Source organism: Thamnophis elegans, chromosome 1, assembly GCF_009769535.1.
Source record: "Thamnophis elegans isolate rThaEle1 chromosome 1, rThaEle1.pri, whole genome shotgun sequence".
In the NCBI taxonomy this organism is placed as follows: Eukaryota; Metazoa; Chordata; class Lepidosauria; order Squamata; family Colubridae; genus Thamnophis; species Thamnophis elegans.
In genome coordinates this window covers 113,931,535-113,947,950 of record NC_045541.1, presented here as the reverse complement: position 1 = coordinate 113,947,950, position 16,416 = coordinate 113,931,535, and positions in this window count along the sequence as shown.

Genomic DNA, 16,416 nt, shown 5'->3' with positions numbered 1-16,416 from the left:
CATGTCTACTCTCAATCTCACCACTGATTTGGCATAGCAAATTATAAGTAACACCTTGATGATTATTTAAATTATCCCTATTAGACTCCAATACTTTTCTCACAACAATCTAATCTTTTTTTGGGGGGTCGTTCTATGTTTTAGCCAACATAATATGTCCATTGTATAGCCTGAACCACCTTGTTTTTAATATTTAAACATTTTCCCCAGCCTTACTTTTGACACCTCAACTAGTCTAATGTATTTCTGCTTATTCCTTCAGTCACTGCCTAAAATGGCTGACTGGATCTTAAGTGCACAGTTGCCACAGATTGCCTAAATTACCCCAAAGTAAAATTGTTACCATTATAATTTATTCCAAAATCACAAATCTATTATTTTAACCCATAAACAAAGCATTACACCATAGGAAAATATTATACAGCAAAAGTGTCAACAGCCAACACCCACAAAAGCAGGAAACAGCACCAGATAAACAACTAGAGAAGAATAATATGCTAATCATGGAACCATAAAAAAGAAGTCACACCAAATCAAGGCTAGCAGGGCAAGTTACTACATATGGTTGTATAAACAAGCAAATTCCCTTCTCCCATGCACTATTACCTAGCCTGTTAACAAAACATTTTCAGGAAAACAAAGTTCAGAAAACATCAAGAAACCAATAGTTCAGTTACAGTCTTAAAAGTTCTAACAGAGATAGGGAGATGGGCAGGGGTGAGCTTCAAAAATTTCAGCAAAGCTTTCTCTGCCCGCTTGCTGGGTGGGCGTGGCCATGGTGGGCATGGCCTAGTCGGCCTCCACCATGGGGGGGTCCACCTTCCCCAAGCTCTGGACACTTTCTTCAAGCCTTTGGGAGGGTGAAAACATCCTCCCTGGGCTTCGGAGGCCAGAAACAGGTTCCGGAGCTTGTGGGAGGCCCATTTTTTTCCACTCCTTAAACTTCCATGCAAGCCCTGCACTTACCTTGTATTCAAAACAGGCCCCATGGAGACTTTGGGGAGGGGTGAGATGGGAGGGGCGGGGCGAGGACGGCAAGGCAGGGCCAGCCAGGAGTGAGATTTGGAGGTTCTCCAAACTGGCCATAACGTTAGCCACGGGTTCTCCCGAACTCAGGCAAACCCATAGCAGCCCACCCCTGGCAGATGGGTATTTGTCAGAGAAGGAATAGGAGAGGCTAGTATAATTGTATGACAAAGGATTGCTTTGTATCAGAAAAGCTGGATTACTGGTGAAAATGATGAGCCATGTAACGAGAGAAGAAGAGAAAAAAATAACCAATGTCTAAACCAGTGGTTCCCAACCTTTTTTTGTCCATGGCCCATCTAAGCATCTCCAAAATCCTGATGTGACATATAATTCTTACTTTACTCAAAAAGTGAACTCTACTCACACGGAGGAAGCCTAAAAGGCCATTAACTTGGTTTAAACAAGGTTCAAATTGTCCCCATTAAAAATCAAATTGCCCACCTGTGGGGTGTGGGCCCCATGTTGGGAACCACTGGTCTAAACCAACATACATGAGACCTTATTTCTGGAGTGGGTATGGAAAGTCAGAGGGATGTTGGGTTTCCCAGTTTTCAGATATTGCCTTAAAAATGATCAAAAGCTACAAGCTGTTTGGGTACATTTGAAAACACTGTTGTGAGAAAGTAGCCAAATGGAAGATATATTCTGACACAATAGGTTCCTGTGGTTTATTATGAGGAGAGGATGAAAATTTATAAAGTCTGGAGTCAAAGCAATTTCAGATAAAAATAGAATTTAAGAAGGTGGCTGAACAGTTACACTTAGCTCAGGATTTTGGAAGCAGCTTTCCTAAATCCTTTAAATGCATGTCTGGCCACTAATACCAATGGGTTCAAAACCAGCAATATGGAGATATGATACAAGTCTCTTGAAAGGCTTTCTGCCATTTCAATCCAATGAATTAAATGAAGGGAACCTGCCCCAAATTGAAAATTAGGGAAAAATCTTGAGGATCAAGTCAGTCTTCACATCTTTTAAGGCAGTGGTAAAAACATTGAATGTATTAGGCACCCAGAAAGAAAAAACGGAACTTTGGCGTCCACATTTGACCAGAATTAAAGAGTTCGGAACAAAAATTACAAAACTCAGTCATCAGAATTGTGTTTGGGTGGGTTAAATTCTGTTCAATAGTCTTGTCCTATGGACTGAAAGGAACCTACGGAAGATTCCAAGCTATCAGACTGGATTTAAATGGAATACTACTAAGCTATACTATGGAATGCATGCAAATATTGGGGATATGCACATACCATGGGTTAACTGGGAAATGATGATTTGGCAACCTGGTAGGTAGTATTTATATACATTAATTATGTCCTCAGAGCAACATTTGCATACCACTCTTTGTAGTTTAACAAAAAAAGTTAGGTTATTCAACAGCAATCCTGCAATTTTTCCAAGGCAGAATTCTTATTGCTTAAAATCTTTGACACTGCTCTGTTTACCAAAATAAAATAAAGTAAAATTAATTCTTGAACCAAGCCCCCTTGTAATATTATCATGAGATGAAATACAAAACATGTGTTTCATGGACTAGTACCAAACTTCCCTGTTTTTACTTTACATTATACAGAAAAGGAGCACACAGATATATAGACACTGTTGCAATGGGATGGACTTGTTGGCTCCTTCAAAAAGAGGTCTTTCTCCATCATGCACCTTCCATACTATTACACTTTCCCACAGTCCTTTGGGGAATCTGTTCAGTCACTGCCACTAACTACGTTTGTTTTTAGAGAGAAAATTCCTTTGCATATTTACCCAAGAGGAAGTTGATGAATAAACTCTCTCTCTCTCTCTCTCTCTCTCTCTCTCTCTCTCTCTCTCTCTCTCTCTCTCTGTGTGTGTGTGTGTGTGTGTGTGTGTGTTTCTGTCTCTCTCTCTCTCTCTCTCTGTTTCTGTCTCTCTCCCCCTCTGCCTTTCTGTAGCTCGTAGATGACTATAATACCTGGTAAACTAAAATCTCTATCAGAATGAGATTGCCCATTTCAGAAAAAAACTCCAAGTTTTCCTTAATTGCTTAAGGACCTAAGTGCTGAAGTCAATGGGAAAAAAAAGGGGGGATATATGTTAATTTTATATGCCATCAATCTCACTGCTGAAATTAGTCTGGGCTGTTTGCAAAGTGATAAAATTACCAAAGGATGAAAATTAAGAGACATTAAATAGATGCTTAAAAAACCAAAAGGATTGGCTGCTTGGTTGGAAGCATGTTCTCTTTACCATACCAGCCATCCCCAACATAGGGTATCCCCAGTGAGGCCCCAGGCCAGCCTCCAGAGCCAGGTTTTAAGGCTCTCCCTAAAGGCCAAAAGGGCAGAGCTCACCTCCAGCTGGAGAATATTCCAAAATGCAGGGGCCACAGGTGAATAGGCTCTTCTCTAGGCATATTTTGAATTTTACAGATCACCCTTCACAGTAATGTTCCAGGCAGGAATACACATACATATGACACACTCTACAGACACAATGAAATAGAATTAAGGATATAAAGAAACAACTCTGACCAAGCCGATTACATAGTCCTCATTTAGAACTAGGGACATGGTGACTCAGTGGTTAAGACGCTGAGCTTGTCGATCAGAAGGTCAGCAGTTCAAATCCCTAGCGCCGCGTAACAGGGTGAGCTCCTGTTATTTGTCCCAGGTTCTGCCAACCTAGCAGTTCAAAAGCATGTAAAAATGCAAGTAGAAAAATAGGGACCAGCATTTAGTCATGCCAGCCACATGACCACGGAGACATCTTCAGAAAGCACTGGCTCTATGGCTTAGAAACAGAGATGAGCACCGTCCCCTAGAGCCGTATATGATTAGTATGCATGTGCGGGGGAACCTTTACCTCTACCATTTAGAATTAGTTCACATTTTTTGAGATGGCCATTTCCTGCTAACTCTCCAGCCTCTCTCTGTATGATCACTGCTTCTCTTCGCTGGCACGAGCCAGAATAAGAAGAGAGGATGACTGGCAAAGGAAGCCCAAATAGAACTGCCATCCTCCACCTCCTTAAGGCTCACCTGAAAGTAGAAAAAACTTCCTGCTCCTGATTGGCTGCTCAGTTTGAGTCTCCTGGGTTTTGCTGGTCTCTGCCCACTTGACAGGTTTAATTTGATTTTCATATCTGGTTTTCTGGAATGTTTTCTCCCCCTTCACTACCAACTCATTTATCTACAACAGAGAGTGCTCCGCTTAGGAGCCAGCAAGACAGATAATTTGTCTTTTTTATACACACACACACAGAGGATGGTTTTACCAAGATAAATATTTCACCTGGACAGGATTAAAAAAAAAACATCTTTACTTTCTAAAAGAGCATTGAAATATGACTGTTGTCTCCACCACTTGGAGATTAGCTATCTCCATGATTGCAGTGGTAATATTTCTGCTACTGTCTCTTTATGCCTATCTTAAGTAGGTGCTAAGTGAGCAGTTATTACAGAAGTCCCCAAAGAGTTAATTAAGATCTTCACTTAAAATATAGCTGGCAACCTCACATGGATAGTAGCATTTTGATCTTTTCCTTGATTTTACAGATTTTTTCTTCTCTGGGCATGCTAGGTAGGCTAATCTCACATCATGTTGTCTTGGTTTCTCAAAAACAACTTCAATGCCAACTTTTCTCTTGTAATCTTGAATCACCAATTGTTGGAAGAAATGTCCTTCTGGGTTCAGTTCCAAGTGGGAAAAAGACACTGGATTCATGGAAGTTGCTTGGAAAGAAGGTTTTAATGGTAAACAGGACCTGATGGACTGACTTGAAGATGTTGGGTGAAGGAAAAATAGACAGAGATGCTGAGAGTGCCTGAGTTTTATACCGTCTCTGGGCTTTTGAATTTTGAGCTTGTATTTTGATTGGTTGTCAGACTCCCATGGGGCCATGCAGGGGTAACTTTGTAGATTGCCTTGCTGGGTGATGTAGTCTTCCCAGGTGTCAGGTGAGTTCTGTTGCTAGATGGGTCCTATTATGTACTGAAGGAACATGCCTTATGTACTGAAGGAACATGCCTTTTGTGTTGTAGATAAGCTGGCCCAGGCCTTAATGGCCCATTAACAAAGGTAGGGGGGATGAGTTTCTGCCTTCCTTTTAGGGGAAATATTCTGCCTTTATAATATTTCCTAAAATATTTCATTTTTCTAAGAGAGGGGTGGGGCTAACTTCCTACACCATGAAAGCACATAAACCATGAAAGCACATAAATAAATTCTAGTTCCTGCCCTTCGGTTGGGCAGTCCAAAGTAGGCCTATTACTGCTTCTTTAGTTGTTGCCTATTCTCATTTTTGCTTGCTAGTTGTTTTTGCTCTCCTCTTGAGTTCGAACACTATCCCCTTCCTGCCAGCAGCAAAGAGCGCTTGGATTTTTCTGGATATTTGGCATTGCTAAAGCAGCTCTTCATTGAGAATAACCTAATGAAGTGCATCTGTACGGCAGACAGTTTGAAATTATTATTCCAGAACCTCCTCTTTAATGAAACTTTTGCCATTGCATTTTCCTCTCTACCTACTTTGATCTTGTTTCCACAGAATTAGAAGATCTGCAAAATAAATCGTATTAAGACAGGATTAGAGATCCTAAGAAATAATGAAAAAATTAGTCAAACTGCAAAAGTAATAAGTAGTGAAATTACGGATGTTAAAGAAAAAACTAGCATAGTGGAAAATAGTCCATTGTATTAATATTAATTACTATTTAAAAACCAAGTGTTGAAGAGTCTATGGAGTCTTCCATCTAGAAACATAAATATAATCTATTAACACACAAGCACACTCCCTAGTGAAAAATCTGAATGCACATGATAAATATGTATGTATACACACACACACACACACACACACACACACTTAGATAACATTATCATTACAGTTATTCCCAACAACAAAAGACATAGTTCTGATTATACAAGAAAAGCTTTATTACAATTACAGAACCACAGAAAACAATATTACAACTTGCAGTTCCCAAAGTAAATAATAACATCCTATATTTATTAACTGTAGTTCACTTTAACTGGGTAAAATGTTAACAATGGCCAAATAGAACAAAGAACTGCTTTTAAAGAAAGATGAAAGCACATAAATACTAGTTCCTACTCTTTGGTTGGGCAGTCCAAACTAGGCCTATTACTGTTTCTCTAGTTGGTCACACCAGACACCCCTTTTTAGGTCATCATTTAAGAAAATTGGGAGTTTCTGGAGCAAGAAGATTTTGAAAAAGTAAACTATTCTTGCATTCTTGAGACTAATGAGGAAACTCATGGCTCCTCCAGTTTTTGAAGTCATTTCCTTGAGAATTTTCCCTTTGCTTCTGATGGGGAATGTAAATCTGAAAACAATCCAACAGAGTGTAAACATCAGAAGGTGCAACTGTAGAAAGACACACAAACAAATACCCATACAAGGACCTAAAAAGTAGTGGTGGGTTCCGGATCCTGTTTGCAGCTGGTACAATGCAACTGGGCTGGCGTCCACCACATGCATGTGTGCAGCACATGCGCAGCACACACATGCGTACTCACCGCCCGTGACACTCCACAACGCTCCAGCTGCTCGGCGGAGCGTCGTGCAGACGCCGTATGCACATAACCCTGATCAGCTCAAATACAGGTAAGGAGTGTGGGCGGGCAGGTGGGCCCTCCCAGCAGGTACCTATATGCTCGTGCCAGGGCGTACCGGTCGCATCCCACCACTGGTAAAAACTGAACTCTTTGCAAGTAAAAGCTACTCAGAAGGTAGCCCTCTCAACACTTAATGGCTGCTGGGCTGTAGATGAGTCTTAAATTTCAATTTTCATTTTGGAAAATCTGTCTTAGGAAATGGATCTATACTGCCCTTGCTGTGATATAAAAACTTATAGAGGAAAATTTTCACACGTTGTGCTAAGCCCATAGCTTTTTGTAATCACTGTTTATTGAGTAAGCCTTGATCCTTAGAATTCCCACAATACTAAGTCAAAACTAAAACCACATTATAGTTTACTATAATGAGTGAATACAATAACTATGGTTAATTCATCCCACTAATTGTGATTTCCTCAGTAACCTGAGTTTACTGAGATGGATCTAATCAAAGCTTGGTTGTTTCTGGGTGTTCTAACCTGTTGTCTATTTCTCTGTTGGATCATATATTTCACTGGACCATTTTTTTAATGCAACAACTTTATGCTACTTATTTACTCCTTTCTAGTATTAATTGGAATATGAATTGTATAATTTTGTTAATAATCATCTGGTCCCTTTGTACTCATTGGCATACTCTTTTTTACTAATCCCTTCTGTATATGCTACTTTTCCACATATCTTGCCTGTACATTTAGTTCTTTGCAATAACTAAAGTCATTCTGGCCAACATCATATCTGATTCACTAAACTGAAGGCATTTAAACAATCAGAAAAGCTTGAATAGTTTCATGAAGGTCTTCTGGCCAGCATTTCATCAGAAGAAGAGCATATTGCCATGATGCCATCTCTTGGAACATTGTCTATAGAAAACTGATCATTTCTTGATAAAATAATGCCTGATCATTCTAGAAAAAAAAAGCAGTTGCACATTCAACTCTCTTATCCGTCCAATATGATTGAATAAATCTTCCTTAGGTACAATGTCAGCTTGACATTTTGCCATTCTGCATCCTTGTTCCATATCAGCAGCTGCTGCTGGCAGAAAAGTGGGAACATGCAAACCTTTTTCGATTAGAATCTGGGTAAGTCAGTTTACCAGCAGCCACAGAAGAGCAAGATTTGCATAAGAGGCACTTGCTAGTTGCAGCTACGGGTTTCAGCTATTATGCGTGTCCTATCAGTGAGATGGAGCCAATGTGGTTAGCTTTCACTTTCAGAAAAATCTAATGCTGATATTTCATCTTCCTTCCATTTTTGGAACCCTGTTCAGCCAAAGAAGTGTGCTAGGATTTTCCACTCATCTGAAAAGCATAATGTATGGCTTCCATTAGAACTGCCAAGAAATGCTGCCAGTTTTCCAGCATTTTGTTACAAGTCTGCTACCTGAAGGCCAGAAACCACAACCAGCTGAATGATTCTACAGATTTTGTTCTCACTATTATTCACATTCTGCAATCACGTTGGTTTGATTAAACAAACTCAACAGAATAACTTTTTCAATTATTTATTATAGATGAGTAAATGGTAATTTGGAAGCACAGCTGCAGTAGTAGTTAAGGCATCTGGCTGGAAACTAGGAGACTGTGAGAACTTCTAGTCCTACATTAGGAGTGAAGCCTGTGGTCCAGTCACTCTCTCTCAGCTCTAGAAATACAGCAATAAAAAACTACTCCTGAAAAACCTTGCCAAGAAAACTGCAGGGACTTGGTCAGGCAGTCACTAGGTCAATACTGACCCAAAGGCATAAAAATAAACAAATAAACTAATTAATGATAATTTAGCCTGAATATCATATACAAATCTAAATGGCATCATTCTAAACTTTTGAATTTTTATTTGCTTTCTGTTTATCTGTTTTCCACCCTGTTAGATTCTTTGTGATTTACTTTTAGTGCTTACTTCTGTGTCTTTTGTACGAAACAAATGAAGAGTCAGGAATATGTTTTTTTCTGCTGCTTCTTTTACTGAAATTTCTAAAAGAGCACCAATGGGCCTGCAAGAATTACAACCTAAGTTAATCAAGTAACAAAGTAATCACAGGCATATTTATTCAGTTAATAATAACAATAACTGTTAGGAATATAATCTGATGGTTGGGTTGGCTATATATAAATCATGTAACAAAGATATACCTGTTTCTTTAAATCATACTGTAAAATGTGATTGGTTGCTGTTTTCCTCAATCGGCCATAAGAGGGAGCTAGAATGACTGTTAGCTCTCTGTTGTTAGATGCTGGGCTGATCTGATCTGAGTGTTTTGGAAGCTGGCTGTTAGTAAGTGCCCTGAGATATTGTAAGTTTTGCAACTGCTAGCAAACTTTGAGTACTGAACTGATTATATGATACTGGACTATGTTATTTGGATTATCCCTTAACTGAAAGACATTGATGACTGACTGTCTTATCCGTGTATGACTTGGACTGTTTGATGGACTCTGATACCTCTATTTCCATGAAAGCAAAAGCCTATTTAAACTGCAGTGTCTCTGTATGTTGGTTTGTGTGTTCTCCAACACAACTCTCACAAACGCTTCTCTGAACGTACTCGCTCTCCCAACGGGGAGCTTACCTAACAATAACCCAATACAATATTCCCCTCTTTTATCAAGATACAGCCGTATGGTATTTACAAATCTAGGTATGTGATAGCCTGTGAATGGGATCAGATCGGTCACCAGAAACAGAAATGCTCCCTCCGTATGCCCACTGATATTCGTAAACAATGGAGCAATCTTCAGTTGTGTTGTCTACTTAACTGCCAGTGGAAATGCAAGAATGGCAGTTGAATCTCCAACCATACCACACACATCTTCTTTCTGTTCTCTTCAGTGGAGCCAGTGTCAAGTTTCAACTTGAGAAGGTTTCTCAGCTTTTTTTCAGCTTTAGGTTGCAAACTTTTCTTGTCAACTTATGTTTCAAAATGTCCAATCCTAATGGTAAGGTATGACCTCAGAGCAACATTATTGATATTTGGTTTCTTGTTGGCTGTACTGTCTTGCAAAATCGTTAAGTTTTACATTCAGTATGATTTCTTCAGGCACTGATCACTAAGCATTCTTGAGATTTTGAGCAAACATTTCAGCCAATACATTTTGTAAGATGAATGGCACAGTGGTACAATGGTACAGTATAACGTTTTATGTCTGATTCTACTGATTTTGTTTGAAACAGTTTTGCTACAAATTGTGGCCTATTGTCAGTCGCTAATTGTTTTGGAACACCATTTTTTGTTAAAAAAAATCTCTATATGTGTCTTAAAATTAACAGGGAAAGATTAAAGCTAATTCAGATGTGAGGAGGATGAAAAGAGAGAGACAGAAATGGCTAATCAGCAGTCTGGTACCCCAATGGCCCAGTTTGTGCAACATATTTAAATGGCTCGTGAAAGAAGGAAGAGACAAAAAAGCATTCATACAACCCTCAAACATTAATTGATCTAGTAAAATTACCTGAAAGTTAGATTTAACCTCAGAAGATCTAGTTTTTTAAAAAATGAAATCAGTTTTCCATGATCAAGTAAGTCCTCAACAGTGCAAAATACCTATCGGAGGGTTAACTACCCCTATCTATAGCCATGACTGAAGTAAAATTATAAAGTGGGCCTTCAAAAATGGCACTCCATCTCTGTGCTTCTTTTATGTTTTTCATTTATCTGGGCAATATAAAAAGATGATGGAAGTGAAATCCTATTAGACTGTGCCTACAATATTGCTGATTCCAGTCATGCCACCATGGATTTCTGACCCTCTCTGGAGAGGCAAGCAATCTTCAGGCAGTGAGACAGGAAGAGACAGTCTGGCTTTGAAGACCAAACATATGGCTACCAGAAGATTAATTGTGTCATCTTAGCTAATGTGAGAAATCAATTGCTGGGTCATGTTTGTATTGTGTAAATGTGATCAATAAAGGTACTATGTGGTTTTTGACTCCCACTACCCACTATCACTAGGCTTATTATTTGTTGTGTTTTCTATGCAGCGTATCAGTATACTAAGGTAACATTTGGAAGGAGTTGCTAAACTGACACACAGCTCCCTAATATTATTAGGAAAAAATTATTTAGCATAATATCCAGAGCAAATATGTTTTGTATTGTTGGACAAAAGTGGTTGATAAAAGCCTTTGGTTTTTAGTAGGAAGTGTAAATCCAATTAATGCGTTACAATAACATAGGAACCATAACAGTGGTGGGATTCAATTTTTTTTACTACTGGTTCTGTGGCCATGGCTTGGTGGGCGTGGCTTGGTGGGCATGGCAGGGGAAGGATACTGCAAAATCTCCATTCCCTCCCCACTCCAGGGAATGGATACTTTAGAGGATCGACGGAAGGATGAGGCAGGAGCCAGGACTTGAGAACGCAGAAGAAGTTTATTACAGGTCAGGAACTATATACAGGCGATTCAGCACCTTCCCTGCTTGAAAGCTATTTGTATGGAGCTGTCAAGCAGGGAAAGCCAATAGGCGCGCCCCTAGCGGCCCGCGCTTAGCCAAGCCGCGCCTTAGCCAATCAGGGCGCGGCTTGGCTAGTTGCTAGCCGCTAGGTCATAAGTCGAGGACTTTCTGAGTCCTCAACAGATACTTCAAAATCCCCATTTCCTCCCCATCAGTTGGGACTCAGGAAGCAGAGAATAGATGGGGGCAGGGGCAGTCAGAGGTGGTATTTACAGGTTCTCTGAACTACTCAAAATTTAGCAATATAGCAATAATAGCAATAGCAGTAGACTTATATACCGCTTCATAGGCCTTTCAGGCCTCTCTAAGCGGTTTACAGAGAGTCAGCATATTGCCCCCAACAATCTGGGTCCTCATTTTACCCACCTCGGAAGGATGGAAGGCTGAGTCAACCCTGAGCCGGTGAGATTTGAACCGCTGACCTGCTGATCTAGCAGTAGCCTGCAGTGCTGCATTTAACCACTGCGCCACCTTGGCTCTAAAATTTCCGCTACTGGTTCTCCGGAACTGATCAGAACCTGCTGAATACCACCTCTGAACCATAAGCCATGATTTAGAAATGGCAGCGTCTGGGTTCATACACACAGAAAACATTATTGCTTAGTGGGATGCATGAACTCAGCCTTTCAGCCTAGGCTGCCTCCTAAAACTCTGTGAACCTGAAATGAGATTTCTGGCTGGGAGGGACATAGATTATCATGGCTTCCTAAGCTTCCTGGAGGACAAGCAAGGTCAAAATATATCCGAACCAAAATTCCTAAATCCTTGTTCATAGCTCTTGCTGCTTCACAGACTTAGGATTGGCAGGCCTTGCTTCTCTCACTCTTTGCCCTGATGCCTTAATCCTGCTGCCTTGGCAAAAATAAAAAAGTCCCACCCGGCTATTCTACTCAGGTCTGACAGTTTTAACTATATTGGCAGGGGAAAGAGATAGAAAAGTAGCTGGTTGAAAGGGTCTCAAGGAAAGGAGAACTTCCATTAGCTTCTAGTTGAATTTCATTTCTGGTGCCAATTATTTTTATGACATGTTTCAGATGGATGAAAGAGGAAAAATGTGGAGGAGTACTTCAGTTTATTTTTGATGATAGTGTTATATCACTCTGTTAATTAATCACAAGGACAGCTGCAGTGGAAAGTCCAATGCTGGGTAGCACGGTGAAAAAGTTTCACATCAGCTTGCCTTCCTTCCTAAGCAAAGAATAGTAGGACAGAAATAGAAAGATGAGGACTTGATGCTCATCAGAGGGAGGCTGTTAAGTGACGCAATGCTCCATTAGAAAATTTTACGTTCTCTGTAAAGGGCTAAGGTGGCTCAGTGGCTAAGAGGCTGAGTTGTTGATCAGAAAAGTCAGCAGTTTGGCGGTTCGAATCCCTAGCGCCATATAACGGAGTGAACTCCCATGACTTGTCCAGTTTCTGCCAACCTAGCAGTTTGAAAGCATGTAAAAATGCAAGTAGAAAAATAGGGACCACCTTTGGTGGGAATTGTTCCATGCGCCTTTGGTGTATAGTCATGCCGGTCACATGACCACAGAGACATCTTCAGACACCGCTGGCTCTTCTGCTTTGAAATAGAGATAGAACTGCCCCCTAGAGTCAGGAATGACTAGCACATATGTGCGAGGAGAACCTTTACCTTTACTTTTAAGTTCTCTGTGATCCATAATTCTTATTCCATCCTTCTGCCCAGTATTTTCTCTGCCGTTTTTCATGAGAATCAATGTAGCTTACAGATGATGACCTTAAACCTGGACAAAGAATATTCAGATTCAAGTCCCTATTTGACCACAGAGCCACTTTCTCTGTATTTGTGTTGCAAACATCTAGCCATGTGTTGATAAAGGTATGGATGGATGTCAGCCACAGGGGATAACCTTGTTATGGAGATAAAATGAGAGGATACCTCATATAGCTCCCCCACCCACTTGGGCTCTTCAAAACTAAAACTAAAACAAAATTCCAGAATATAAAAAGCTGGGCTATAACAGCAAGGATAATCAAGTTGTGGGACAAATGTACTTTGTGCTTCAAGGTCCTATGAATTGCCTTCCCATTTCTGCAAAGCAACGGTAGAAGCAGAAATTCATTTTCATTGGAAATAGATTTTCACTGGATTGTTCTTCCAAAGCATTTATAAACTAACTGCAGATCCTTAGCCAGGTATTGGAAATATAGTGTCAGATTCAGCACCTTACAGAGCAACAGAAAATTATGGCTTTCTGTAGAGAATGATCTGGATGTCCTCTTGCCCTGAGGAATCTTTTGTAGAAACCAGGCAGGCTTTTGTGGCATTGATGTAATTCTTGTGACTATGCCTTAACTCATTTAAAGATTGATTTGTTGAATAAACAATATTTGATTTTACACAGCATACCATGCTATAAATCCTGAATTATGAACTTCAGTATGCTGACTCAAAAGCAAGGTTTGTGGCTGAATATGGTTATATAACATTACCAGTGAATAATACTTTTTAAGGGCAAATATTATGCTCCAGGGAAGAAACCAGGGGTGAAATTCAGCAGGTTCTGGAGAACCAGTAGCGGAAATTTTGAGTAGTTTGGAGAACTGGCAAATACCACCTCTGGCTGGCCCCAGAGTGGGGAGGGAATGGAGGTTTTGCAATATCATTTCCCCAGCAGTGGGGAGGGAATGGGGATTTTGCAGTATCCTTCCCCTGCCATACTCACCACAGAACCGGTAGTAAAATAAATTGAATTTCACCACTGGAAGAAATGCAAGATGTTCCACAGGCATTTGAGATGCTACCTTGATGGAGCATGTATTTGACCCCGGCTGATCAAGAAATTATTCAAAGTAGGGCCCAGAATATGTTTGGATAGATTATCAGCAGTCTGGGAAATCTAAACAAAAATATTGGGAGGGGGAGATAATAAGCCATTTTTATGTTGTTGCCAATAAAAATATATAATTCCAACATGAGTTATATTTTTATATGCCAAGACTATAAAATCACAAGGAGTCAAGCTTGATTCAAATGAGATGTTACCTTTTTAGATGGAAAAGCAAGTTAGGAAAAATCAAAATTTGCCAACATTTTCCATTCCAGATCACTTCATTTCTGAATGACTTTTCATGAAGAACAAAAGGCATCTGGGTTCTGTTAAGTAAACCTGACATAGGACATATAATTTATATTTTTTAGATAACTTGCCCAAACAAATTTAACTACAAAGTGCATACTTTAAATCACAGAGTCATCAACAATTTGATTCAGGTAGTGAACTATTGGTATGTAGAAGATTGTGTAATACAGAGGAAGAGTTTCCAAGCTCTCCTTTCTTTCATAAAACCTACATTATTTCTTATTCTAGGAGCCCATCCAAATACCTGGGTGTGAAGGAGGTAGTTAACCACAAAGACTTACATTCTACAGGCACAGATTCTGGCTGTCTTTTGGATCATAGAAGTCAATAAACTGGCAGACTAAGTTTGGAAAGTTGTGGCTGGCTTCCTTTCTCTTGGCTCACCAGTTTGTTGTTCTCAGCAATATACTTCTTTCTCTGGAAAGAAAACTTTCATATAGATGCCATTATCTGGCATTCTATGGAATGGAAAGAGAAGGTCAAGACAGCCAACATGTCTGGGTATACAAAAATTGTTCAGGGAACAACTATTGTGGCTTATGTATTTATACTAATCTGTAAATTAGGTTCAGCTAGTTCAGTGATGACAAAACCTTTTGGCACCAAGTGCCCAAACCAGAACGTCCACCAGGGTTGGGTTCCTGCCAGTTCTAACTTCTTCTATAGAAGAGGTTCCACAAATCTACAGTGCCATTTAGAACTGGTTCCAGCTCCCTCCCCCTGCCCATCCGCACATCATCAAGATGAAGAGCGAGAGGAGGAATTCTGGGAGTTGAAGTCCACAAGTCTTAAAGCTGTCAAGTTTGAACACCCCTGGGAGTTTTTTTCTAAAGGGTTAGGGATGCAAGGATCTTGTAACTTGACAGCTTTAAGACTTGTGTGCTTCAAATGCCAGAGTTCCTGAGCAAACATTTTGGTTGCTAAGCAAGAGTGTTGTTAAGTGAGTTTCACCACATTTTACAAGTTGGCCATGCCCACCTAGTCACATGGCTGGCAAGCCACTTCTGCCCGGTCACATGGCCGGCAAGCCACTCCCACAAAGCAGGCCACACCTACAGAAGAGGTTCTAAAAATGTTTGAAACCCACCACTGACATGCATGCATGTGAGTGCGTCAGAGCACCGGAAACCCAAAGATCAGCTTGCTGGTGTGTACATGCCTGTTTTTGGGCATTTTTCAGGCTGCTTTCAGGCCGTTTTTCAGACTGTTTTTGGCCTGAAAAACAGCCCGAAAAATGGCCTGTTTTTTGCCTGTTTTCAGACTGTTTTCAGGCATGTGTGTACTGGAAACCAGAAGAGCAGCTGGCGACGATGCGTGTGCCAACAGAGAAGGCTCTGCATGCCACATCTGGCACGTATGCCATAGGTACGCCATCATGGACTTAGTTCATAAATGTATGATTTACTTGGTAAATCTTTACTGATTGGTTGTCAGTCCTGGAAGCCACCTTTTACTTTGGGCCTTCAGGCCTGCCATGTTTTCTTCTGTGGGAAAATGGGAGGGTGAATTATATAGAGTGGGGGTGATATATAGTCAAAATAACATTCTTTTCTCAGAGAGTCAAGGCCATCTTGCCCTGCAGCTGCAATAATGTAACTGGGAGGTATCTCCAGTTTTGGACTGTGTCTGATTGGATCCTGTGATGGACTTGTGGGTGCTGGGCAGGGACTTGAACTTTCTTTTGGGTGGAGAAAGCCTGGAAACTTTCAGATTCAGGTTTTCCCAGATGTGCCAATATGACATCCCTAATAAAATGGAACTTTGAGGAAGCTCAGGCCTCTGCATCTTCTTTCATTAGGGGTGCTACTTGGAACCCTGAGATTGGTGTTACACATCATTCTAAGCCTATGTGCAAACTCAGCCACCCGTGTTTATGATTTAATGTGATATAGCAGGGGTGTCAAACTCACATTATCACAGCAGCTTCACATGACCTATTGGGACTTTTCCCTCTGTCGCTAAAATGGGCCTGGGCATGGCCAGTGCGTGATGCTTCCGGCCCATAGGCTGGGAATTTGACAGCCCTGTGATATGGGAAACAAAGTGGCATGATGAGTGTTACATGTGAATCAAATTTGTCTCAGAGTTTCCTTCTGAGGAAAAGTGAGAGGAATGCAGATGCTTCAGAGAAATATTTCCTTTTGATAGGCTTATAAGGTTTGCAGAAGCACATTGGAAATTGCAATCTGGATGGATTTGTGTGGCTAGCATATA